We start from the raw sequence: 26,643 nt of genomic DNA, 5'->3' as shown, positions 1-26,643 counted from the left end.
ATAGCCACTTGGCTGAATGCAGTTAACAATTCCCATTTGCTAGTAAGGAATATTACTTTCATTTGAAGATCTGGTGGCCTTACTTGATATATATGAGATTAAAATTGTTGTGAGTGGTATTAAGGTAGTCAGAAAATCTTTTGTTTTTCATTTGTACATTGAGCTTGGAAAATGCCAGCAATTAAAATAGCCAATACTTTAGGTATTTCAAAATCATATCTTTTTTCCACCTATCACTGACAAATAGTAAGTCAGTATGTAGCACACCTGTGAGAAAAAGGTCTTTGTAAAGGATAATGCTTTCCTAAACATGTGCCTCCTTGGCACCATAATTTTTTCTAAAGTAAGTAGGGTTCCCCTAGCTATTGTCTTGTACATGATAATACCTGGAGAGCCTTTGACTTGAGACACTATGAAATTGAAAAAAAATAAAAAGACTTACTGGACACAAACATTATAGTGACAATAATTCAAATTTATTCTATTCTCCAATTCCCTCAGATAGACGGATAGCTAGATAGCCACAGGTAGATGTACAGATATAGATATAAATATATAAATATAGATTAAGATATATAGATACAGACATAGGTATAGATATGTATAGACAGATCGAACATATATTGAATGGATTCTGATAAACAGTTTCAATCTTCCTCCATGAGGAATTGGTGGTAATCCTTGCTAATGTGTCTAAAAGATGTTATGGTCTTGTTTGGATTCTCATTCTAGGATCTCAGGATCTTTATCCACATTTCCTTCATTTCCTGGATTCTGTGCTACCTGAACTGAGAAGCTCCTCGCTTGGTTGAGAGCTCCAATTATGAGTCTAAAGGAAGTCTTAGGGTTTGCTTTTTCCAGGGCTCCAAGTTGTATTTTTAGCCACCAAGTCCTGTCCTTCATTTCTAGAAAAGACCTTGATGATACTTCCTATGTTAGTAAATATATATGGCAGCTGCTGGATGCCTCATCCCCCTACTCTGCTTTTCATCATGTTGGTGTTTACTGATACATTCTCACTGATTGACAATTTCTGAAGACTGTGGAAATAATTAATAAATTCCATTTATATCACCTATTTTGCTTTCTAAGAACAAATGTCTATTCCTTTCTTTAAAAAAAAAAAATCTTAACTCTGCCTATTTTTATTTCTGTCTTTTGAGTTGACCCTGAAACCTATCTCTTTATATCAAAGAGTTTAGTCATTTCAATACAATGCAATAAGCATACCCTGCTACAGTATCGTAAGTAAAATAAATAAAGTATTAGAGATGACATGGTAGTCTGACTATCTCATTTCCTACATAGTAGCTTACACGGAAGAGTAGAATGGTTCAATCCCGGAAAAAATTAAAAAGTAGCAGCAGAACTTGCTGAAAAATGTGGGCACCACCGCAGAGAAAATGCATCACATCTCACATAAATCAGAAAGATACTTTGAAAAAATGTTTTTTTGTTTTCTTTTTTCCCCATGAAAAATTAAATAGCTGTAGGAAATGGAACTTTACATTACCAGAACATAAAACTTGAATTGCTCATTTTGAGGGTTGGCATATGGCTGTATGCCTGGCTCTGCAGAGCCAAAGAGATTTTTCTAGAGCCATATGGTTGAATCAAGAAGGGCAACGGGCTAGAGTGGACAGAAGGCAGTTGCAGTTAATGATAAACTCCTGATGCATAATGTATTCAGAAAAGCTTCCAACCTTACATTCACATTACAAAGGAGAAGGGTGCCAAGAAATACATTGATGTTTTTTGCTCCTGCAATGAGAAAACAAAGATGCCAGACAGAGCACTGTCAGCTCTGCTTAGATGACCTAACCTCCCCGTCACTGTGAAACCAAACTAAAAAGAAAATTTCTGTTTCTAATTGTTTTAAACACCATTATAGTCTTCCCACTGGGTAAATATTGAGTTTGCACAAAAACACAGAAATCCTTTACCAACCCATGCAGACAGGCAGATCACAGGCTCTGCCAGTGCATATTACAAAACAATAGTGAGACAATTTGCTAGAGAGAGTTGTTAGGTTCCTCATCTCTCAGGGAACACTAAAATAACAAGCATGGTTGACACCAATATGAATAATCAATTTATAACTTCCGATAGAATACTCATGCTGAAAATATTACGCATGAGATTTTAACTAATTAGGTCCCAAGCTTTTTGTGAAAGCTGCGTTACAATTAATTAATATGATTGCTACTCTTTACTTTTTTTAAAAGCAAATACTTTATTATAGGTACAAAACTGTCAGAGATGAGTAAATGCTCTTACACAACAACATTACAACAGTTTCTATGCTAAAATAGATCAAATATTTAAAATTAATTTTATTTTTAGGGTGTTCATTTGAGTTGAAATTGGCATACTATTATGAATACTTTAGCTAATATGTAATAATAATTGAAGTAACCAATGAAAATTAAAAGTAAGATTTGTAATTACTTATTCAAGCCAAATTTAAAGCATTATCACGTCCGCTATTAAGAGCAGTACTATGAAATGGGAACCGTCAGTGGAGATTTTGAGAGATACAGTAGTTTACAAGAGGACATCAAAATTTAAATAACGCCCTCTGATATATTGCATTTCTAATAATTTAATTATTAGAATAAATATTGCAGTCTTTAAAAATGTTTATTGTGGTACAGTTTTCAATACTAAAAAATAAAAATTAATGAAAAATAAAATATTTAAGTGACATCAATGAGAAATTAGTTAAATTATTATACATACAGATGTGGAATTTTTATATAGCCAATAAAACAATGATTCATGCAGAATTATATCTGTTAACTTATAAGGATAGCTGTTATATTAAATAAAAAAGATGAAAAGGCAAATTACAAGATAATAATTGTAGTACATTCTCATTTTAAAATGTGTACATGTTTGTATTTGCATAAACACACATGTTTTTAATAACAGAAAATTTCTAAAAAATCAAATTTGAGGGAAGTAAGATTAGATGCTGAAGGGTGATTTAGGTTGATTTTACTTATTACTTCACATATATGTGAACTGATTAAACTTTTGGAGTAATCTTAGATTATTTATGTAATTTATATTTTGCAGAATTCCCAATTTGCCTCATCAAACAATGAAGCTTTCTTGAAATGTCAATTAAGAGGCATTCAGAATAATATGAGTTGAAAATCAAAAAGAAAAACTCTATAGTTTTTCTTAACTGAAAAGGGTCACTAAAAATCAATTAAAAATTAAGTATGTTATTTTTATAAAATTTTAGTTCCGGCACTTATACTCTTTCCAGAGTAAAAGATTTTACTAACTCATTATTGCATATGTATTTAAGCTGGAAATTGTTGTATTTAAATTTAAAATAGTTTATAGTCCCATGAGTTTAATCATAAGATTAAAATTAATTGCTCAGAATTTTCATATGAAGCCAGATTGGACAGGTAATCAGTCATAGACTAATGTTATTAGCTTGATTCATGTTATCAAACTATATTTCTTCAGGCAATGGGGTGGTCAGGAGATAAATATACTACATTATCAAAATAGGGGAACCAAGTTCTTTTGTTTGCTTTAGTTTTCAAGCAAAAACTCATATTTGCCTAAATTTATGAAAGGAAATACACCATAAAATAATTTTTCTACTCATAAGTCTGTAGAATGCCTTTTATATAAAAACTTTGGAACTTTTAAAGGACTGAATTAATAATACTTTAAAATGAATTAATGAACATTTACTTTAAAGATAGAATTGAAATAGACTATTCATTTTATGTATATAATCTGAAGTGTACAAGAATGAAATGTTTCCCAAAGCCTCATAAATCAGATGAAATGTAATGGTTAATTTTCAGTAAAAACTAAAGTTACTGACTTTCAGTAAAAATGATATAGTAGGTAGACACTGTGCTTGCCTAGTCTCATGACCATATCAAAATTACAATTAAACTACAAAACAACCATCATCGGGAATCACCTGATGTCTGGCTAAACAGAATTCTACAACTGGAGACATATAGGAGAACCCACCTCAAGACTGGTAGGATGGGCGGAGATGTGAAACAGGCTGGTCCCACAACTGCTTGTGGTAGTTGAGATTCAAAAGTAATATTGGGTACAGAGGTTCCCACAGTGGAGTGAGGAGTTCTAGCCCCATAACAGGCTCCCCAGTCCAAGGTTCCAGCACCAGGCAGAGAAGTCTCATAACTTCTGGCTATGAAAACCAGGGGAGATTGTGGCTGAATGAAAAAAAAAGGCTGAGGGAATAATAGACCTTCTTTTTAAAGGGCATCTGTGTGGATTTAGTTGCTGATGGACTCACTTACTATGAGCGCCAGTGCTGGGGCAGCTGCTTGAAAAGCACCAGGTACATCCAGAGAGGAATGAAATTGTCTGGTTTCAGGGTGAGGGATAGAGGAGCAACTTTCACACAGACAGAACTGTCTTAGCTCAAGATGCAGACTTTTCTAAAATCTCTCAAAGCTTCACAAAACCCAAACAAGTAGCATCTGGCCTTATACTTCTTACTGAGAAGCCCCAAGCCCAGAACCCATGGGAAACTGTGCCACTGGGCCCCACAGGATGCCTACCACAGAAGGCCACTCTACTAAGACTGGGAGATTTAGGTGCACTATCTAATACACAGACACGAACACAGGGAAGCAGCCAAAATGGGGAGGCAAAGAAACATGTCCCAAATGAAAGAACAGAACAAAGTTCCATAAAAAGAACTAAAGAGAATGGAGACAAGCAATCTATACCAGATGCAGAATTTAAAACTCTATTTAAGGATGCTCAATGAACTTAAGGGAAGAGTAGATGAACTCAGTAGTAGATGAACTCAGTAAGAACTTTAACAAAAAATAGAAAACATAAAAATAGAGATAGAAAATATAAAAAATAACCAATCAGAAATGAAGAATAGAATAATTAAAATAAAGAGTACATTACAGGGAATCAACAGTAGATTATATGAAGCAGACGCTTGCATCAATGATTTAGAAAATAAGGTAGCAGAAAACACCCAATCTGAACAGCAACAAGAAAAAAAAATCAAAAAAAAATGAGGATAGTTTAAGGGGCTTCTGGAACAACATCAAGCACGCTAACATTCACATTATAGGGGTACCAGAGGAGATGAGAAAGAGCAAGTAATTGAAAACCTATTTGAAAAAATAATGATGGAAAACTTCCCTAACTTGTGAAAGAAATAGACAAGCCTAAGAAGTGCAAAATCTCAAGCAAAATGAACTTAAAGGGTACCACATCAAGACACATCATAATTAAAACACCAAAGCTTAAAGACAAAGAGAAAATCTTAGTTGCAGCAAAAGGAAAGCAGTTAGTTATCTACAAAGGAGCTTCCATAAGACCGTCAGCTGATTCTCAACAGAAAACTTGCAGGTCAGAAAGGATTAGCATGAAATAGTCAAAGTGTTGTAAAGCAAGGACCTACAACCAAGATTACTCTACCTAGCAAAGCTATTATTTAGAATAGAAAGACAGATAAAGAACTTTCCAAATAAGAAAAAGCTAAAGCAGTTCAACATTAAATCGGTATTATAAGGAATGTTGGAGGGACTTTTTTAAGAAAAAAAAAAAAAGATAAAAAATATGAATAATAAAATGGCAATAACTACATATCTATCAAAGATTATCTCAAATGTAAATGGATTAAATGCTTCAATCAAAAGATAGGGTGGCTGAATGGATAAGATAATAAGACCCTTACATATGCTGTCAAGAAACTTATTTCTGATCGAAAGACACACAGACTAAAAGAGACAGAAAAAAGATGTTTCATGAAAATGTACACGAACAAACAAACAAAAAAAGGAGTGTCAGTACTTATGCCAGACAAAATAGACTTTACACAAAGGCTTTACAAAAGACAAGGACTCAGTAATCTCACTTCTGGGTGTTTGTCTGAAGAAACTCAAAATACTACTTTGAACAGACATATGCATGCATATGTTCATTGCAGCATGATTTACAATAGCCACGATTTGGAGGCAACCTGGCTGTCTATCAATGGAAGAATGCATAAAGAGGTGGTACATATATACAATGGAATATTACATGATCATAAAAAATTTAAAAAAAAAATGAAATCTTGCCATCTACAACAACATGGATGAGAGTATTGTGCTGAGTGGAGTACTTCAAAAACAAATGCCATTTAATTTTACTTACATCTGGAATCTAAAGAAGAAAATAAAGAAACAAAACAGAAACAAACTCAAAGATACAGAGAGCATTTTGAGGCTTCATCATCAGAAAGGGGTTAGGAGGATGGGTGAAAAAAAGAAAGGGATTAAGAAGTACAAATTAATAGTTACAAAATAGTCATGGGGATATAAAGTACAGCATGGAAAAGATAGTCGATAATATTGTAAATATTATGTATGGTGTCAGATGGTTACTAGACTTATCAGGGTGATCACTTTTTAAGATATAGATGTGTTGTACACCTGAAACTAATATCATACTGTATGTCAACTATAATTGAAAAAGAAAAAAATTATTCAAAATAAACTAAAGTTATCAAGGGTCAGTCTTGAATAGGTAAAGATTTGTTTTGTTTCAGAAGATGAACACTATCTTTCTTTTTGAAAATAAATGATATTTTATACATACAAAAGAAAATGGTACTAAATTTCTAAAGTTATAAAGCATACCAAAATGAACACCCACAATTTAATCATCCCATTTATAAATAAGTCAATGCCAACATGGTTGTGCCCACTTCTAGACTCCTCTTATAATCCTGCTTCTCCCCAACCCAAACTATGGTATTGTATTTTGTGTTTATTACCAATACTAGGCAACCTCTAAGATGGTCTTCAATGACTACCACTTGCCGGTATTCTCACTTTTATGTAATCTCCTTCCTTTGAAGGTGGGCTGGACTTAGTGATTCACTTCTAACAATTAGAATATGACAGAAGTAATGGCTGTCACTTCTGGAATTAGGTTATAAAATAACAATAACTTCTCTCTCTCTCTCTCTCACCACACACCCCTTTTCATTCCTCTCATTCTCATTCTCCCTTTCTCCTCCTCATTTGCTCTGGGGAAAACCAGTTGCCATATTGTCGATTTACTTATGAAAAGGCCTATATACCAAGGAACTGATTGGGGCCTCCAGCCAACAACCAGAAAGAACCCAGGCCCTCAATCCAACAGCCATGGAGGAACTAAATCTTGACAACAATCACAGAAGTGATTTTGGAGTGGGCCATCCCAAGTCAAGCCTTGAGATAAGACCAGACCCCCAAGAATCATTCTGACAGAAACCTCAGAGACCATGAGCCAGAGACACTCAGTTAAAACATACTTAAATTTCTGACCCACAGAAAATGTAATATAATAAATGTATGTTATTTTGAGCCCCTGTATTTTGATGAAATTGGGTTAGTCAGCAGTAGATAACCAATATCTTTGCCTTTTACAAAGTTTTGATAGAGTACAGTATATTAATTTCTGTTAAATCAAGCTCAATTTGTGTGTTTAATTCTTCATGTTGCAATTTTTCATCCTCTTAATCTTCTAATAATTTAGAAAGGTATTGAGATCTCTCTATTTTTAAATCATTTTTGTATTTGTCTATTTCTCACTGTAGTTTTATCAAATTTTACTTTATATATGTGAAGACATTAAATTAGATGCCCACAAGTTTCTAGTGTACTAAGCCCTCTATCAGGCAGCATGATATAGTGATTAAGTACATGGGCCCTGGACACAGAATAACTTCTGGATTTGAATTCTAACTTTATTCCTTACTAGCTATGTGACCTCAACAAATATTTAATCTCCATCTCTTCATTTCCTCACATGAAAAATGGAAATAGAAATAATGCTGACCTGATAGAATTAAAACGACATTTAAATAAGTTAATACTTTAAGCCTGCAATAGCAGTTGACATACATCTATTGGTAAATCAATAAATATTCTGACTTCTTTATCTCTAATAATGCTTTTTGCTTAAAGGTTATTAAGGGTTACTTAAAGGTTATTTCAAATACTACCCCATCTTTAAGAAAATATTTTCCCGAAAAAGTATATTTTCCCGATTAATCTTGTTAGACTATACTTTCAACTTTTCTGTCCCCTCAGGTATTATGTGTACTTCTTGAATTTCATGTATAACTCAATTTCTTTCCTTTTTATAAAAAAATACAATTAGCCATTCTGTCTTTCCACTGGGAAGAATTAAATGTATTATGGTTATAAATATTTAACTTATTTCTACCATTTTGTTTTTTCTAGTCCCACTTTTACTATTTTTTTCCTTTTTATCTTTCTTTTGAATTGAGATATTATATTTATTTGATTCTTAGTTTATCTTTTCCCTTTAACTGGTTTGGGAGTAATATGCATTGTATTTTGATATTTGCCTTTGAAATTCTCAACTAAATGAACAAATGTAAATCACTCTTCATTCTTATTTCAAAAAATATAAGAATTTTCAACAGTTTAACTCCTGTCAACTTCCTTCCAAGCTACATTCTATTATTGTATTTTAATTGTATCCTCTTTCATACTCTAAATTAGAAATTACTATCACTTTATAAAAAATATTTGCTTAAATTTAATTAAATATTTATCAATTTGCTTTCTACTCTTGTTTGCCTCTTGACTTTTCCTTTTGGAATCAATTTCTTTCTTCTTAAGTACATTCAATTTGAAGTTCCTTTAATGAAAGTCTGTTGATGGTAAACATTCTGTTTTTATCTTAAAGTATTACTATGATTCCCTGATACTTGAAAATAGTTTTGCTGGATACCTGATTCTAAATTTATAGTTATTTTAATTCTATACATTGAAGCTATTATGTTACTGTTCTTAAAATTAATATTATCAACCTAACTATTCTTACTTTATTTTATTTTGGCTCTTTTTTTATACTATTTTTAATTGGTGTTCGGTAGTTTGACTACAAGCTGTCTGAATGTCTCTTTTTTATTTATACTGCTTGTTTCTTCCCTTGATGGAATCATGCTATACATACCTACTCCTAGGTTGTTATATAGGAGAAATTAGCTAATAAATGTCAAGTGCTGTGAACAGTATCTGGCATATGGTAAATGTTATGTATGTGTTTTTTATTTTACTGAATAATGATTACTTTTATCATGTTTTTAAATATTGCCCAACCCCCATTATTTGTATTCTTTCCTCTAGGATGTACACTAGAAACATAAAACACTGTTCATTCCAATCTTCATGTCAATTAACTGATCTTTCTATTTTTCAAATCCTTCAAATCTAACTCTAAGTCACTAATTATCTTTTAAACTTTGTCTAATCTGCTGTTTAACTCATCAGTGCTGGTGGTTAGCCATTTGCTTCCTGACACTATGCCCTGCATATTGATCTCTAAAGACTGTCTCATCTAGGTTCCTTGCCCTATAACTTCTCATGGCCCAGAACAATATGACTCATCAGCAGCAGATGACTCCTAAGTTCAGGAGAAGAAAAATGTCTGGACATTTAGATGTCTGCTTTCTCTCCCTGTGTTATCATAACATTTGCATTTTAATAGAGTTAACATTTTACTTTTTTGTAAAGCTGGAATTTATTCTTTGATACATGAAAGACACCAAAACGCAATGAGTATTTTTCCTCAAACAATACTGTACTGAATTTTTCAGAATCATGAACAATTCCCAAATAAATCAGAAAAATAATCATTTTTTGCTTCACCTGAATATTGCCATGTCCATCATCACTGAATGTTTTATGTGAAATTGCTTCAAGAATGTTAAAGATAAGTAAGCAAATCTTTTTCTACTCTAAATAAAAGAGGCAGAGCAATTCCCTTTAGATGTAGTACATCTGGTAACAGAATGGGCATTGTTGAATGAAGATGGGGAATCTGATTACAAAAAAAGGGGGAAAAATGAAAATGTTTAGAGATTTGGCATAATGATGGAAAGCTTTCAGAAAATGAAAAATAAAGACTATGGAAAAGTGAATTTATGAGTTAAAATGGTTTTTTTTCCTGCTGACAGAAAAGATGGGTGCTAATCATAAAAATGCTTTGCTACTTTTCTATATAGTTTTATTATTTATATGCAATTACTACAATATTAATGATATACATTAAGTAGAAAGATTAAAAGTGAGTTCACTTTTTAAATTTAAGAAGGAAGAACAAAATTTAAGAAGTTGAAGAAACTACAATACCATAAAGGAAAACTGCTGCATTCACACAAAACTTCTTTAATGCTGTCTAATTTTATAAGCATTCCCCCATGACCTACATTTAACACATGTGAGAATGGGCACTGCCAGTTCAGATTCATTTTTAGTTTCCGTGCAAAGTTCAAAAAAACCTGAATTATATGTACATCATTTCTAGAGCTTCTTTTCTCACTCTTAACACTCCTACTTTAAGTTAGTAACAGGAATGCTTAACCAACACCCCTGTCCTGCCCAGAGATCATCTTACCATTTTAATTTGTTAGAGTCTTGGCAAGGTTTTTGAGATGAGAAGTAATTAGGTCAACTTGTCCACTCCAAAGCACCTCTAACCAGCCCCTCCCTCTGAGCTTTCCTTCTGACCTGTGTTTTAACTATCCTACAATTACAGAAATAAAATAGTAATAAACATTAGTATGACAACTGTTGGCCTCGATATGCATGCTTCCAGTTGTTAGGTCAAAGACGTTTTATTATTTATGTAAAGGAAATTATTTACAATATGTCAGCTAAATACAGATAAAACATGGTTCATATAACTATTAAATTTTAAAACATTTAAATCAAGAAAGAAAAATCTAATGAGATGTGATCTATTACAATTCATGAAACTAAAAGGTACTGATATTTATGTTTCGAAGTTGGCAAATTAAACTTGTTTCAGAAGTTTTAGACTTATATAAAGAGAAATCCTAATTTTAGAGTATTATTGACTAAAACAACTTTATTTCTTTTAAGAAGTGATGTTTAAAGGAAGGTTTACATTGTGTATTTTGCAAGTGCTGAGGACAAAGCAAAAATAAATATTTCTAAAACCAAACACATTTTATTCTAATTTTAAATAAATTGACCAAAGTATAACAAGAAAACATGAAACAGCACTCTCTCTGTTGCTTAAAGTTAGATAGGGAAAACCATGAACAAATGTATCTGTCTTCAAAAACATATAATGGGGCTTAGCAAACTAGATTCTTTTTATCAATTACTAAGGATGCACATAAAGGGAATTTTTCAGCATACTTTTTCTTCCTCCTTCTGCCTTATAGTTTTAAAAGTTCTTTGTTTCTTCTGATTTATTGTCCTGTTTGTGCGTTCCAGCCCCAGAGTCATAGTTAAGGGGACAGCTAAAATTAAGGGACTAAGGAACAGTCTGTCAATCTTTGCCCCTTGGGTAGAAGGCTGCTAGAAAGCAAATGAAAAATGAAGCATCATTAAGAATAAATTGTAGGTTGTGAATATGTTCCTTTATTCTCAAAATGGGTTTTCTTTTTTGAGAATCATCTCTTTCCATTTGAATTGGCTTGTATTAGAAGCTGATTGTGGCATTCTGCTTTCATCTGATTCTGCCCAGATGTTCATTCCATTTACAGGAAACAAACATTTCTATTTCACATCCAAAGTTCTACATTTTTAAGCCCCATTTGATGAGCTAGGTTTCGAAGTCCTGGTAAAGTTTTCAGAAACTTATGACTTCTTTTCTTTGAATCTATATTTTGCTTTATAATTTAAACAAAACTTTTGTTGACTTTTCTGTTTTATTAAGCTTTGAATGTTTTCTTGCATTTTATCAATCAGTCAAGTTTTACATTTTAAAACAACATCTTCATGTTAAAAAATGTAGCCTGAATATTTGGCTTCGAAATATGTTATTAGCTTTATGTTTACTTTTGTCTCCCCTGATAACTATTATTGATGAAAGTTTTAATGTCTAGTTTCTTTGTAATTATATTTAATTGAGACATATAGATAATCATATGTAAATATGAATTGATATCACAGCTGAGGTAATGATGAACACATATTTATAATTATGCTTGGAAGGCAAAAGGAAAAAACTAAAATCTAATCTTTCAACATCATTATTAAAGGCAATTTTAGTCAAAATTTTCATTGAATAATTCCAGGTTAAATTAAATCAATAGAGTTAATGTATATATTTATAAAAGCACTCAAAAGAGAATAAAACCAAAATGAATAATTTGTCTATCACAAATGATATATTTCTGACCTATTTTCATATTGATCATAAGAAAAAACAATTTTGTCACTCTCATTTAGCTTCCTATCTTCTGAATGTTTCTTGGAAGGCATTATGCAAGAACTTCTCAAATACATGCTGAACAATTTTTCAAGAAATGTTTTTAAGTTTATATCAAAAATGTCAACAACTTTGGGTATAAAATTCAATTAACAGATTAAGATATATTAATGAACTAAATTTGGAAAAGAACATTTCAAGATTCTTTTCCCTCAAAATGTACTTTTAAATTTAAATAAAGTCTTAAAATGACATATCAATAAACTACTTTGATAATTTGAATCATAGCCATATTAAGAAATATAAATAAGAGAGATTTCTTGAATAAACTACACATAGATTAATAAAGGTAAATATAATCTATATTATATGTACTTTATAAAAAATGCATAATGAATGTAGTGTTATCATATACATACTAGATATGGAATAAATGTAAAATAATAAAGATACATAGGAGGAAGCAGAATAAAGATAAAAAATTCACAGTAGTTTCTTTTGTACATGCTACATACTTAATATGATAGGAGATCAATTTCTGTGAACGCCTTGAGATTCAAAATTATTTAAGCTTGCCTTGATTTGGGTGTTTTTATAGAAGGAGCCAAGAGTATTTCTAGTTACAGATAAAAAATGAAATATTTGATGCCTTGAATTTATGGAGTGAAATAAATATTAACATGTCAATAATTATGGAATAGTTACTACTGTTTTATAATATTATTTTTAATGCAATATGATTTTTCTCTGCAACCAACAGAATAAGTATCAAAATAACATGAAATTATGTAAGGAAAAAAGTTCATCAGTTTCTGGAAGTACTTAACAAATGTTGTTAAATCTAACAGTAGAACGAGTCAATGTTTGGATACCTAAATTGAGGTCACAACCAAAATTCATTATTAACAAAAACCTAAGGGATATGTAACAACTTAATATTTATTTATCTTCTATTTTTAAAAACCCAGATATACTTAATTCCTTATACTAAAGAAGATATTAAAATTTTGTATTTTATGAGAATCAGTGTGGAATATTTTCTGACTTGGGGAACACATAAAATTTAGTTTCAAATTATTTATTATAAATCTTTATGACCTTTATGTCAGTTGTATCTCTCAGACTCTTGGGATATAAGGTCAAATTGAATGAATATTATATACCTTCTGCAAATTCCTAGGTAAAGGGTGGAGTTGTTCCGTTGTTTTGTGTTTTGTGGTCATTCCTTCATGTGCATGTGCCGTTAATCCAGGCATCATACTACTTTATCTTGCCCTCACCAACTAAATCAGTAATATAAGATTTTGAGGAGCAGAAATTTTGCTGGATAATTACATTATATGCAGTAAATAACAAAACTGCAATTGGACATGTTTGTTCTTGAACATTTTAGAAACACTCTTGCCACTAAGGGTTTTCTAATTCATCATTTTACCCCACATAGAAATCAGCTTTCCACTTTTTTTGTTGCTACCTCTCTTTTTGTTCTCTTCTCTGGTCTTTCCCCTTCCCTTCCTTCTTCTTTTTTTTGGTCCACAAGAGCAGAAAAAAAAATGTCCTCTCATTTTTTTCCTCTCTCTCTTACAGAGTAATGAAGCTTCTCTTTTATTGCCTTGGCAGCTACAGAATATTACTTTCTACCCCAAATAGCTTAACAAAGTTTTTTTCCTTAGCAGTGGCAGCTTCTTCCTCGTACGAATTTGGCTGGCAACTGTTGGAATTAAATTTTCTCCTTACTGTGAATATCTTTGCAATTATATGGCATAGAGTTACTCACATATTTAGTGTTTAATTTTAAGAAAAAAGAAATGTTGGCAAAATCATGATATGGGTAAAAGAGAAGCCAGGTCTCATCCATAAATGGCCTACAAAACAGGGTGTTTAGAAAGAATTTCTCATTTCACTGTGGTCAAAGTCAGAAATTTGCAGAAGCCATTTCACCCCATGACTCAATATCCTAATATAGGAGAAAGGAAACATCTTCAGGTAAGCCCTAGAAGCTGATAGAAGGCTACTGCCCAGACTCCTGTCATGGCAGGAAAAACTATACAGGGTGTGTCAGCAAGAATAAGAGAATAGTAAAGATTCTCCAGTAGACCAGACACCCTGCCATAGTCTGTCATCCTCCAGATCACATCCTACCAGATAGAGTGGACTCTTTCCTCTCCTGGCTTATCTCTCCCCAGAAGACTTGTTTCTGTTATGCTCTATTCTCAGCTCCTAGCACCATCACCACGCCTGTGTATAGGAGGTGATCAAAAAACATCTGGGAGATACATGAAGGAATCAGAGCATTTTAATTCTACTTAAACTATAAACTGACACAAGATTTAAAAAATAAAATTAACACTTGGTTAATAAGCACTTGGTTACTATGGTAAAATGATGCTTATCTTAAGGGGATAATTTTTTTTTAGAAAATGCATCTAGAAACTGACAAAAATTAGCTATAATTTTTATAAGAAAGAGTACGTGTAATTCCAGTACTAACTTTTACTGTTTTAAATGCTGTTATAAATTTTAAAAAGAGGCAGAATTCTCAGTTACCTAGTGCAAATTGTCAGACCATCACTTTCACCGTACTGAAATTTAATACGAGTGTAGAACTTTTGTCATAAAGAGCCTCTGAGGCCAAATTACATGCCACTTTACAAGAATTGTGTCCTCCCTGTGACTTGGAAATATTTCTTAGAGAGAACATAGTTTAAACTCCAACAATTTTTAGATACAAAGTGTTAACTATAAATCAGGGGGGAACGAAGATGTGTTTTTAGGTTCTTAATTACCCAGAAGAAGACAATTGTTAAGGGAATCTACAAAGATATTTATGTTACAAAACTGAGTCTATGTTTGAAGAGAAAATGATTATTTCATACCTTCATAATAGATTATACAGTATTAAGAGTGTTATCCCAGACTATTTACATGTGATGCTTTCTTTCAGATTATGCTGGCTTATACATATCATCATCACAACTTTTATGTTTTAATGTGGCTATCCCCTGGTACATTTTATTGCTTTTCCAGTCCCAAGATAAACAAAGATGGCATACAGTGGATCCACAGACGGCGAAAGTCTTTTAAAATACATTTGGGCTTTTCTACCATATACGGATTTGAGAATTGAATGACCTAAGGTTGTTATTTTCTTTTCATACCTCAGTGATAATTAACTCCAACCTACCACCTCCACAATCTTCATGATAGCATGCCTCAAGTTCTAATGATATTATATTAAGCCCGTGCATCACTTACCACCTGGATGTCATTTCATCTCACCACAGGTGAAGGTCTTAGTGATGCTATAGTATCCCAGAAACTATCACATCTTATTTGCCATAAACGGTGGAACTTTATTGGCACTTAACTGGTGAGTAGTCTAATTCCATTATCATATGCCAAGGATTTACTTTTGGGACTATCTTAATTTCACTTCTTCCCACACCAAGTAGACCCTACAACAAGGATTTGAGTGCAGGTAGTTAGTTTATTGGAAGATGATCTCAGGTAATTGTTGCAGGGTAGTGGGAAAATGAGATAAAGGAGGAAAGAAAGTCAACTAAGAAATTTAATAGTGTGGTCAACTTGAGACTAGTCTCACATAGAGTGATGAATTCTCATAGCAAACTTATTCACTGATAATCTGAGGGGCAGTGGTACTTATCTACAAATTCCAACTAGTCATCGTATGAAGGAAGTTATAGGGGACTGGAAGGCAGTCATTTATTTCCTGGAATTCTGGTCTTTATGGGCAAAGTGGAAAAGCCAGAAAAATTCTTCTTGCAAAGAAATGCATGTGGGGGAGGTGAAGGGAGTTTGTCTATTGTACATATGATTACCCAGCATGCATTCTGCTATAGTTAGATTCACAAACTTCTGGTCATATGTATGATATTATAATGATGATATAATGAGGCTAAGGTTAAGGAAGGTCAGTATATGTACTAATTGAGCAAGTACTTGTGGTCAAAACCACTGGTTATTATTGTGGTTGTTACTTCCTTGTATTCCAGGATGTATGGTAATTTTAAACTATAAAATGGGTGTTTGGGGGAGGTCCTGAGGGAAGTCTCTGGCTTGGGCCTTCATTCCCTTGTTGCTTATGTATATCTGTTTTCCTAACAGTACAGCAGAGAACATATAACCATGGACCTTACTGTTTCTACTACATGCCTTATCACCCTAAAGCTTTCAGGCTAATAACACTTTATAACAGCTTCTTAAATGCCCATCTGAAACTACAGCCTCAGGATAATACCCTGAGTGGTTGGGAGTTGAGAAGCTGTTCTTCAAGAAGAATATAATATGTAATATTTACTTAAATCAAAAGCCATTATATGGTGATATTTTCTCAAAACCTAGTATGCGTGGGTCTAGGTGCAAGGTATGGGAAAGGTGTAGACTCTTTCATCGTCACTCCTACTCACTTACCTGAGGAATGTGTGCTTAACTCTCCCACAGCTTTAGGTTCTGCTGGATTAGAGGTACTTTTCTAGGGAGACGTAAAGAATGGGATGGTTCTACAAGGGCACACAGCAGGGTTTGCTACTAAACCTACAGCTATGATTGCTGCCTGGACATATTGTAGTCCTGCTACCAAAAGACAAATAGGCAAATCAAGAGTTACTATATTGGAGTAGGGTGGCGGGTAATGGAACCTAATTATCATGAAGAGATAAAGTTAATGCTAGTAACAGAGGCAGGAAAGAGTATATCTGACATTTAGGTCATTCTACTATGTGTCTCTTGCTTCTTTGTCATCTCCAGTGATAACCATGAATAGACAATAAACCACACACAATTGGTTATTACATTGATAAAGAAAAAAACTCAACATTGTGATGCTAGATTGATATAAAGGAATTTAATACTGAGAAAAAAATAAATTTCTAAATTCAATTGAAATTTAAAGAAACTTGTTATCATTATTTTTCCATATCCCTTATTGTTGTGGAATATGATTTTTTTGAATTAGAAAATGGGTAATGGATAATGTACAATTAAAAATATAAAGTTGTATATGCAAAACCCACTTTTCTTTAATGCAAGAACTTGTTTGAAAAGCTGTAGTGTAATAAAACTTCACTGAAAAATAAGAAGGTTAACCTATTTGTCAGAGAACATCTATTTCTAATTTCGAAGGTTATTAAAATCAATTGAAAAACTCTGTTTTGCCATAGCCTTTCATTCCACTTCACAGCACTCACACTGAACCCTACAGGGCCTGGACAATGATGGCAAGCTGGTTATCATTTTAGTCTGTTGGCTTATAATGTAGTCATTAAGAAGATTGATTTTTTTCTAGAGTAATTTTCATATTTCTGATTAAATCTTTCCACGAATTTATTTAAAAAGTTGTGAGACACATCAGAGATGTATGATAAAGTAAATTAAGCCCAAGTGGAAAGCTCATTTAAACCTCAAACTTATTATTTTAACACGTTTAACTAATTCACTCCAGGGAGAGAGTAATTTGTTTGATGCATTCGTTTATGTTTTGTTTCCATCGCTGTGCTGACTACCCTCCATGTGTCCCTGCAGATACCTTCCCCAATTTTTTCCCACCCTGTTTTGTGTCCTTGGGTGCTGACTCTAGAAGGCATCGGTGATTCCCTTGCTCACAACTAGTGGCTTCAACAAATGAGATAAAGCCAGGAGATTAGAGGGAGTGGGGAGAATTATGTCAAGAGATTCGTTCTTTCATTTTGCTCCATGTAACACCACCCCTGGTTGTCCCTGGTCTAGCGACAGGCCACCTTCTCTACAGAGCTTTCTTCTCAAAGAATATTCATCTGCATCAGTAATTTTCTTTCAATCCTATAACAAAAATTATACCCAGGAAAGCCATAACTGCTCTGTTTCATAATCTGATCCAGCCTGTTCAAATATAAAAGTGTTGACGTAACAATGTCTAAACCTAGAAAAATTTTTATAAGATATTATTAAAGTTAATTAAGGATATGCCTGGAAAGAAGATCTCAACAGACTAAGAAAAATGCTACAGAGAATGATGGTTTGCAGTTTCTTTTATAAATATTAATGAGGTAAAGTAAAGAAGATTACAAAGTGGGGGGAAGATGTGGGCATAGGATTATGGGATAGTTAAGATTATCTGCTCTCTTAGGGCGGTTCCGTGGAGATTAGATTACAGAGTAGTTAAAATTATGTGCTCTCTTGAGGGGTCTGAAAAGGAATTTTTCAAAGGTATATTAACCCACATTCACAGAAAAAAAAATAGACAAGGCTTGCTTAAAGCAAAGATAAGCCTTTTACTAAAGAAGTTATGCCTATGGTGTGACTACCCACCATGACCTGCCAAATTAAGAATTTATGATCAGATCATACTGCGAGAGTACTTTCAATTAGATTTTTTATAGCACCCCCTTTTCATCCATAAAAGATATAATAAACAAGCCAACAAAATGCTAAATAAAATATTTTCTACTTTGTAAAAATAAATGGAGCTTTACAATATTCTTTTTAAACACGGTTAAAAAAATAGTAAGATGAATAGCACGATTCCAAAATTAATTTCATTTTTGCCAGAAACTTCGTAGGCAAGGCAGCCTAGGTAGGAAAGGGGACTCTTTGCTGAAGACTTAAAGGTTTGTCTTTACCCCACCTGGTGCCTGCCTGGAATCCTCTGTCCACTTGATACCCTACTTCCTGTGTTCATCTTTAAAAGTGTTGGAAGAAGCTTAAGGCTGGAAGTCCAGGTTCTAACAAACACATTAGAATTCTCTTTGTTTTACAATGGAAGGTGGGCATGGAGGAAGTTGGTCACCCACCACCAGCTCTCTCTATGTAACTACTCACTCCCCCTCCCTGTCCTTCCTATCCCAACATCAGTCTGTACTTGAGGGGCCTCCAATGCCCACAGGACTACTGCACATCCAAGATCCATGGATATCTCTGCTTATAGCTATCTTTTGAGCACCCCTAGAATCTAGGAGTGAGGACCCCTGCTACAAGGAGGCTTCTGGGGAGGGAGATTCTAGAAAAGAACCCACAGGGTGAAAAGCGAGCTAGGGACTTGTGGAAGAGACAATCCAGAGTCCTAGGTACCCACGATATGCTCTAGAGGGTTGAACACAATCTCCAAGTGGCCACATGACCTTAGCTCTGTGGGGAGTGACATGGTGAAGGGCAGCTCCAGCACTTTCTGTGGTGGTGGCCCCTGTTGCTCAAGTCTGAGAATTGTATAATCCCAATGCTACTGGAGTGAAAAAATTTAGGATGTTCAGCACATAAAATACTGTTAACTGTTTTCAAAATACTACTGTAAATACAAAGCAGAATGCTGGCAAGACTATTTAATGAATGAAAACTATGATCGGAGGCATAAGACTCTGATACTTACTGGCGATCACATTCCATCCTAGGCAGAACATAAATCATGGGGTTTCATGTTGATGTCCCCCCATCTCTCTATGTCCCCTCTGCCTTCTCTCAGGATGAGGAACTTGCTCAAAACTTGGTATGGAATTGTCCCACTCAGAATTACTCTTCTCATAATGAGGTGACCTTATTTTTCCTTTCCTTCTCACCCTTAGAAACTCCCTTTGACTTGAGGGAAATGATGTCAGCTAGATGAAAGGGAAAAAGTAGGAATGAGAAGAGCAATTTTCTCAACAGAATCCTCTCAGGGGATTTTCCATTTTAAAAGAAAATACTTATTGGCAGAAATGAATCTTCCACTGATGAAGACTGAGTTATTACAATAAAGCTTGTTAAAAAGATTTTTTAGGCCCGTGTATTTCATCTTTAGTTAATTAAGTGAAAATGAAGGACAATATGACAATCACAGTGGTGCATTTTGGAAAGCATAACAAAGATATAAAAGGATTGTGAAGATTTTTTTAAACTTAGGAATATTAAAAGTACTACCATATTGCATAAAAATGTTTGTAATGGAGGGGAGGAGAGAGAGGCGGAATAGAACATGTTTAAAAATATGTACACAATTTCTATTACGTAGTAATTTAAACAGAGAAAACATTATTTCCTTTTCTTCAGTATATAAAAAAAAGAAACTTAAGTCTGCTTCCTTAATAAGAAAAAAACTTAGCAAGTATTTTTTCAAATTCTTTGTAGACATTTATATCTTAAGTGTCTATTCCAGATTTTCATTTTCCTACTTTACAATCTAGGAATGACTTTTTTAGAGGTACATATTAATGGCTCCATTCTCTTTCACTAATATAAAAGTATAATTATTTCATTGGAAGTCAGTACTATATATTATTTTATACTTTATTTCATTTATAACTTTCTTTATATATTAGTCTCATACAGTCCCTACCTCACAAGACATCATAAGAAATTATGAGGAGAGATTTAATGCAGAAATAACAATGGTATAGTTTCCTACTTATTCATTTATGCTTACATAACTTCGGAGGTTCTACAGATATTGAGTCATCAAAGCTTAGTACCCCTGTGAGCTGCACTTGGCTATTATCATTATAGCTTATTATAATTCAGACGGATCAAGTTTCCCCCGGAGTGCTGAATGGCTCTTATAAAAATGTTGGCTTTTTAATATTCTGCATCTGAGAATCACATTTCAAGTTTATAAAATTCCTGAAATTGTCTCTTGTGAGTTACAGGTCATCATCCACTTCAGGTAGCATAGCAGAAATAATGTTCACTCAGCTTATAGAAAGACTTCTAGTTGAAAGGCCACTTTGTTTCCTTCCAGAGATATGGAGAAGAAGGGAAATACTTAAGGGCTGAAAAGTAGTCGGTGGGTGGTTTGCTTTCCAACATCACCAAGCAACTGTCCAATTCTCAGTGTACATGGACTGGGTATCCTATAAATTTAACTCAATTCTGACACTACCTAGAGACAGCATCAGATCTCACAGGCTAAGCACTCAGTCCCACAAGACTGCCCTCACTTCAGACATCAATTGCAAGTCCAAGTTATACTTCTGACCCACTGGCTAAAAACTGGGATTTTCATAACCCCTTCCTTGGATTCAATAATGACTCATAAAGCTCATTTATTTATATTTGCCAGTTCACTATAGGGTATCTTATAGAGGATATAGATCGGCAGCCTGATGACTTGATACATTGGGTGAGGTACAGAGGGTCCTGAGTGCAGGAGCTTCTGTGCCCATAGGACTGAGGTTCACTACCCTCCCAGCACGTAGACACACTTACCCACCAAGAAGCTCTCCAAACTCTGTCTTTTCTGGGTTTTATGGAGGCTTCATTACATAGGCACGGCCGATTAAATCATTGACCACTGGTGATTAAACTTAATCTCTACCCGCTCCTCCCTTCCCACAGGGCTCAGAATGGAATTGAAATCCTTGGCCACTGGTGTCACTATGATGCCCAATAGTAATTCTTATCTCTTTGCTTTGCTAAGGAGCAGTGTTATTACAGTCATCCTGTATATTGTTTGTGTTGGAAGAAAACACTTGTTCACTTTTGCATATGGGTCACTAGAAAATAAGAAGCTAATTCTGGACCTGATGGAAAGAACTCTCCATTCCCTGAGGATTTCAGATTTCCAAATATGTGTTGGAGATGAACGAGGCTTTGAAGTCTGGGTTTATTTAATGTTATTCTCCTTTCCCTTCCCCTCGGTTTTGTAAATCTATAAATAATTTATTTTTCATCTTTTTAGTTTCCAACAAATGTGTTAAAGGCATTTATAACATTTCCTTTGACTAATTCCATGATATCTTGCAATCCTTTTGTTACCTCTCACACTTTTTGACATGCAACACTTTCTTGTGATTGTAAGTGATTTTTGGCCTCCAAGGGTTTCTTTCTCACTAGGCTAGCCATGTATTTAAAAATATTTTTGTACTGTTTTTAGGAGTTCTATGTGGGGAAGATCTCTTCTAGACACAAACTCACCACAGGTTGGAAATAGAAGGCCTGAGTTTTGGAATCAGTTTTTAATAATCTCTGCTTTGTTATTATTGTCTCTGCTCTATCATCATAGATTTTTCTCCTATTTTCTTTGGGACTATTTTGTTGCCTTTTTTTTTTTTTTTTTTTACTATTTTTGTGCGTTGGAAATACACAGTACTTATTATCGATCTTTCTTATTTTCTAATATGTGCATTTTAGGTTACAACTTTTCCTATCACTTTGGATATGTATGAAAGGTTTTGAAATGTAAGGCTCTCAATTCAGTTCTAAGTAACTTCAATTTTATTTCAAATTTGCTTTGTATTATACAACTTTTAAATTTCCAACTTTATGCAGTTTTATTATTTTTTTTTTATTGATTCCTAGTTGTATTGCATTCAGGGTGAGTGGAAATTGCCTATGGTCTATCCATACAGTAACGAACTGACAAAGTTTTATGTGTGTTTGAAAAAAAAAATGTACTTTCTGGTTTAGAGTATTTAACTGTTTTCCTTAACTTTCAGTTTCAAGGAAAGAAATGTCTCCCATTAGCATCGTCTACTTGTCAATTTCTCTGTGTCCAATATCACTTTTTGCTTTCTATATTTTGGAGATGTTTGGTACAATCCCCATTGTTTTATCCCAGGATGATCACGCTAAGTTTCTCTTGGCTCCTGCTTCCACTTTTGCCCCTTCAGGCCTTTGACCTCCTGTTTCCATCTTTTAGAGTGGTATCATCGCATGGCCTACATTCTCCCATTTATATAGAGAGATTGAGTTCAATCGCCAGTGGCCAATGATTTAATTAACCATCTCCCCCGCCCCCCGCCCTCTTTCTCTCTCTCTCTGCATTCTTTTTCTTTTTTTTTTATGTTTCTTTTTCACAGATTTCTTTAGTTTCTAGTCAATTTTAAGTTCTTGTTTTTCAAATAGAGAGCTATTTCTTTTCTTAAAAAAATAGTTTGGGTTAGGAAGAACAAACTATAGTATTTACATTCAAACTAATATCTAAAATTTGAAATCCATACCTCTATGTTTATTTACTTATGTAAATAACATAGAAAGAAAAAATTCTGAAAAGAGAATTGTTGAATTCAGGTAAATACACATTTTAAATTGAGAGAGAATGACAAACTGCTCTCCAATAAAACAACGTTCAGACTTCTGCCAAGAGTGTACAATAAGGACCATTTCCACACTTTTGCCACCAAGCGTTAATATAAATCTTTAATATTTTCCATTCTGAATGGGGAAAAAAATCACCATTTTACATTTCTTTATTTGTGAGTTCAAGTGTCAATTTCAATTCACTTTGATTAGAATTGATATCTGAAAATAAGAAATTTGATTTACAAAGTGTGGGCTTGTGTTAGCCTTATCTTTTTTTTAAAAAACATGTAATCATAAGATCATAGATTTATGAGTGGGCTGAAAAATCAAACCCATATAATCAGATCATTATGTTATCTGTAATATGAAATAGAAAATAATGCCCATAGAAAGAGTAAATAGACAAGGTTACTAGGCTGCTGTAATGTTCCAACTTTTCGGCCACAAAGTAACTTAGCCTTGAAAATTAATACAGATGAATATGTATGTTATTTGCACTAGAGTTTCAATTAATTCTGGATACAGCCAACTGGTCAAGGTAAAATATCTGCAGCTCAACTGAAATCCTATTACAGCAAACTGTTCAAAACTTTAAATAGTTGTTTGTAAAACAATTCAAAGTGGCAGCTTGCTGCCAAGATTTGTTCTAGAGCTCTAGGTAATCTAAATAGAAATGCTTACCACTATGGGTGAATGAACTTGCATACAACTAGAAAGTGAAAAGAGAATTTAAATAAACCTACCAGCACTTAAAATCATGTTGTTTTGAAAAGAATGTTTAAGTGACTCATTCTATATAAAGTCATTTTGACTTCCTTGTAAATTAGTGTGTGTAAATACCCAGAATTGGTATATAAGACTCAGAAGTTGGACTCAGAAGTCAGTTTTTATCTTATTATTCCTCAAAATTAAGAATACATATACTGTCACTGCTGCTTAATGACAGGGATACATTTTAAGAAATGCATCATTAGGCAATTTCATCATTGTGTGAACATCACACAGTGCACTTAGATAGTATAGACTACTATGCACCTAGGCTGTATGGTATACCATACGCCTACCTGTGGTCCCTTGGTGACTGAAATGTTATGTGGAACATGACATATGTTTTTTTTGCCTTCAATAAGTCATATAATAATAAAAACAGACCTAAATTAAAGCTCAGAGTTGATTTAAGGGAAAATGTTAATACTACAGTCTATTCTAATCAAAGTTTGTGAAATACGCCACATACTTCCTGTCATACTTCCTAATGGATTAATAGTGAGAAACTGTTTACCACCTCCTTAAAGCACAGGGCTTCCCAACATTTCCCTTTCATTTCATTCATAGAAAATATTTGTTCAGCCAGTTAGGACCAACCAAGCATACTTACAGCTTGAGATGACCCCCTATCACATTCTCCCATTTCCTCCCACACAGATGTTATAGTTGTAACCCAACTCTGTTCTCCACCATAGAACTGAGATGGACACTGAAGAGGACGGTAGCGTCCAAGAGATCAAGGTGGAAGGAGCACTTTATTCATAGCCACTGGACTGTCTTTTTTTGATGTCGGGACTGTATTACTTTCCTCTTTGTATCCCCTGTAGTACCAAATACAGTGCCTTGTATATACAGGCATACCTTGGGAATATTGCGAGTCCCAGACCAATGCAATAAAGTATCACAAAAAAGTGAGTTGCATGAATTTTTGGGTTTCCCAATGTATATTAATGTTTATACTATACTGTGGTCTATTGTGTGCAAATGCATTATGTCTAAAAAAAGTACCACACATGCCTTAATTAAAAACTTTATTGCAAAAAAATGCTAAACAATGTTTTCATATTGGTATATGAAAGACATTGAATATATTAAAACTTTTTTTTAGATTCTATAAAAGTTGAAGAATGCTATTTGAAGGTTTTCTTTCATTGATAAATATTTGAGTGATAATTAGTGCTGCAGCAGTTAGTAGACGTGAATCTGTTCTCATGTTTACTACGTTATAATATGGGTATACAGACAATAAACAAATAAATAAGTAAATATGTGTAGCATTTTCATTATGATAGATGCTATGGGGGAAAAAAGCACAAAAATAATGGAAATTCCATGGTTAGGTTGTTGAAAGCATTTCTATTTCTTTTTTTTTTTTTTTTTAAACCAGGGACAGGCTTATAGAACAATCGGTAAGTATGTTAGTAAGAAAAAGACATTGAAGGTTATGCTTTTAATTGTGACAAATAACATGAATATCCAAATAACATAATGTTAGGAAATTCTATATGGCTTAATTTAAAAAGCATAGAAGTTATCTGGCAAGGATATAATTAAAAGCAGTATATAAATAAGGGTCTAACTTTAAAAATTACAATTTATATGTGAATAACTTTTGGGATAAAAGACTTTTTACTCAAATAATTTCAGATATAAAGTTTACATTTGGGTAAACATTCCCTATGAAAAAAAATCTGATGTAAACCTTATTATTAACTTTGAGTTTTTAGATACCACTGATGTCTCCATTTGTATTTATTCGCAGTAGAAATAATTGTTCACAAATTATCAACAAGGCAGAAAAATCAGTTTTGTTCGTTTGGGAAGCGAATCCTTTAAAATTTAAGAATTAAATATCTAAAGCAGATTTAGGATTAGAATTCTTTGTAATTCTAATTTCTTTTGAATAAATGTTTTCAATGCTATTATCTGTATATTCTATTCATGAATATGAAATTCCTGTAATGAAAATAAACATTGGCATCTTTATTATAAAATTGCTTTAAGATGAAATACATTGACTAAAGTTTCAAATCTTAAGATCCTTTTGAAAACTATTTTAAATATATGTAAAAATCACTAGATTAGGAATTATATTTGTTTTCCCCCTTCATTGTCATTTCTAAAGATACTTATAAAACATAAAATATATGTTTAAGCTTGTGTTTGCTCAGGTGTGAAACGTCTTTCAGTCAAAAACCAAAACGGTTTAGTTACCAATAAAGAAGTGGCTGTACGCCACACTCTAGGCCAATGAAAAAGATGATCAGTCTGGGACAGCAGGTCTTCTGCTCACAATTAAATCAAAGCAATGACATTTTGTCACATATTGGGGTTCTGTAAAAAGATGTCTAAAAACTAGTTTCACAATTAAAAAAAAATACTGAAAAACCACTTATCAAAGGAATCAAAATCTACCAGAAAACCCTCATGAATTTGCTAATGATTTTTCTTTCTTCTTTGAGAACTTGGCTAGGTAGAGCAAACCTGGTACACATTCAGGGAAAAGTCTCCAAATGTTTGAGTAAATGAGACATGAGCTGGGCATTGAAAAAAAGATTAAATAATTTTCTAGGAAAAAAGAACCAAAATGAGCAAAGTATTAATAAAGGAATGAACTGTTTCCAAGGAATGGCAAACATCTTGATCTGGCTGGATTATGGGTGAGGGGTA

The sequence above is a fragment of the Rousettus aegyptiacus genome, unplaced genomic scaffold, assembly GCF_014176215.1.
Source record: "Rousettus aegyptiacus isolate mRouAeg1 unplaced genomic scaffold, mRouAeg1.p scaffold_m13_p_13, whole genome shotgun sequence".
Classification (NCBI taxonomy): domain Eukaryota; kingdom Metazoa; phylum Chordata; class Mammalia; order Chiroptera; family Pteropodidae; genus Rousettus; species Rousettus aegyptiacus.
The sequence above is the reverse complement of the archived record's forward strand: the minus strand, read 5'-3'. Positions refer to the sequence as shown.